At 42.8% G+C, this 2,566-nt stretch overlaps 1 long non-coding RNA gene across 1 annotated transcript in view; it reads left to right on the top strand.

The window, feature by feature from the left end:
• The first annotated feature begins 272 nt into the window (after positions 1-272).
• LOC109300428 overlaps positions 273-2,566 on the top strand; it is an 8,753-nt gene continuing 6,459 nt past the window's right edge. The window contains exons 1-2 of the long non-coding RNA XR_002098219.1: positions 273-348; positions 1,599-1,673. This is a non-coding gene — a long non-coding RNA (uncharacterized LOC109300428). The remainder of the gene's footprint in view (positions 349-1,598; positions 1,674-2,566) is intronic.

The raw sequence follows: 2,566 nt of genomic DNA, 5'->3' as shown, positions 1-2,566 counted from the left end.
TCTGATCCTTGATCCTGCTGTGAATGTGTAGCCTGGCAGGAGGAGCAATTGTTGGGATTGGGCATCAGATCCCATTGTGCAGTTAAATAAATGTGTGCCAGGGCCTTAGTCTCTGCTCTTCTGGTGACCCTTTTTTGTGGAGGAGGAAGGGTACGTCCATGACACACATGTCCCAAGCATCTTGTTCATTATGACCTATCCACAGCTAATAGAGATTCCCATTGTGATGACTGTTGCTGTCTCCCTATCCTATATCACTTGCTTTGCTGTCATTCTGCTGTGCATGAGCTGCTTGACTGGGATATCTCTAGGCACCATCTGCTTGCACCTCTAATGACTTGCGAGAAGGTTTGATGGGGAGAAAAGATTGGTATTGTGGGAAAATGGGGGACCTCCTTTCACCCTTTCCTGACTCTGCCTTTTCTTTTGTTTTCCCTTCCTCTCTGCTCTGCAGTTTGCATTATATTTTGTGGAATATATTCAGACCCTTGATTCCCTTTAACGAATCCTGTGGCATGTCCCAAAGGAAATGATTTCACACACAAGTCTTGGTGAAGGCTTTTACTGAGAAGAAAAAAAAGGGAAAAAAAGTCCACAAACTTGTTTTAAATCTCTTCTGTAGTACCCCGCAGAAAAAAATCCATCCCATTACTCAATGGTTTTTGTAATCCTTTAGCAGTGGAGCCCTTGCTATATAGGGCTTCTGTGTTGAGGGTACACATAAATATCAGCTCCCTTTTCTGTGCGTTTGTACAGCAGCTAGTACAATAGGATTCAGGTCTGGGAGCCTCTAGAAGCTACCCCAACCCACATGATAAAAAGTGAGATTTGTTAAAAGCCTGTCTCGTTATCCCAGCATGCTTTAATCTTGTTTTGAAAAAGATCCATCTGAATAGAAAACAAGTAGCTTAGCCAACTCAGCTGTCACATCCTGCAGAACAGTCATGATGAAACTTTGGCCAAAACCAGTTGCATCCTAAGTGACTAAGTACCATGGGACCTTAAAAGACCTAAAGAGGATGATTAGGGCCTCATTTTATAGCTGTGTGAGATAGAGAGAGAGAGTACTCTTGGATTAGATGGGCATGTGGTCTGACCCAGGTGGCAGCATGTTATACTTTCATCCCAAGCGCCACACGTTCTGAATGGATCTCTACAGGTGTCTTTGGCCCTGAAACTCTTAACTCTGGATGCTAAACCTGAACTAAAACTTTTGCCAAGGTTTTCAAGAAGTGGCTAGTGATTGGGTTTCTCAGTTCTTCAGTTCCCAACTTGAGACATTTGAAGTAGATTTGTGTTCAGAAACTATTAAGCAAGTTCCTGACTATGGTTATCCCCTTTAAGTGTCTCGCATTGAGCACTCCCAGGTTAAAGCATCCAAAACCATTAATCACTCCTGAAAAAAAAAAATAACTACCAGGCCTTGGGGTTTTGTTTTTTAATGGAGGAGGATCTTGCTGGATTCTTCCATCATTATGCACAGTCCAATTTCCTATGCCTTATTTGCTACAAAAAGACAAAATCACAGACATCAAGAAAAGCTTTTGAGGTAGGGTTACTTAAATGCATCCATAACTCTGTCTTTGATTTTAATATAGTAATGATGCAGATGGCAACCGGCAATCAGTTCTTGGGGAGTGGCATCTTTTTGTTGTATCATATCATCAGCCCAAGTGAGTACTGCAAAGAAAAAAAAGTTTTAATAGCAGCAAGCAATTTTACTGTTAAATATATCTACCCATCAGCATTGTTTTGGCTGCAATACAGAATGTGCTATTGACATTATGCAGCCCCATTTGAAATACATGAGTGCTGCACATATTAAATTTAGAAACATGCAGATTTCTCTCCACAAATTGTAATTTCTTTTGTGTATCTGACCAGGCTTTTGGTAGGAATCAGCTGTCTCCCATCTGGCATCATATCTCACTCTTTTTTTTTTTTTAACTTTGTTTAGAAGGGATTAACGATAGTGTTTCTATTCTACAGTCTGCCTCAGCCCGTTATTTAGGTGAAATCAGGAGTACCACAAAGTCTAAGAACATGCTGAGCACTGTATAACGCATAGAACAGAAGCTTTAGCAAGAGATCTTCTGGCAAGCTAAGTTGTAAAGGGACGTGGCTTGAATACAAGCAAACGTTTTTGTTGTAGAGGTCTTAAGCATGAACATGCGGTTTGTGGTGCTGCAGACCCATCTGCGGCACTACGAACTGCACACACTGCACGTGCAGGCCTTCACTGCATTGCTAATTTGCAGCACAGCAGGGGGGGGTTGACATTGGGAGATCTTGGTGTCAAAAAAACCTGAGGCAGAAAGAAGTGAGGTGTGCACCACCTGAACCTGGAGCCTGGCTGGCCAGAGACACATTCCACCTGCCAGCCAGGCTCCGGGCACCTGGATTACTGCCACTCAAGCCTCAGGAGGCCCCCAACTATGTGTCACTGCTATTTGTCCCTGCAGAAATGCATGTACATGCTCATCTGGATATGCCCTTTAAAAGGAAACACAGTAGAGCCTCTTCCTCCTAGGGGAATCCCATATTTCTATGAAGTAATAACCCATCC

The sequence above is a fragment of the Gavialis gangeticus genome, unplaced genomic scaffold, assembly GCF_001723915.1.
Source record: "Gavialis gangeticus isolate Ggan-Ray unplaced genomic scaffold, GavGan_comp1, whole genome shotgun sequence".
NCBI lineage: Eukaryota > Metazoa > Chordata > Crocodylia > Gavialidae > Gavialis > Gavialis gangeticus.
This window is presented reverse-complemented; position numbering and strand designations above follow the sequence as displayed.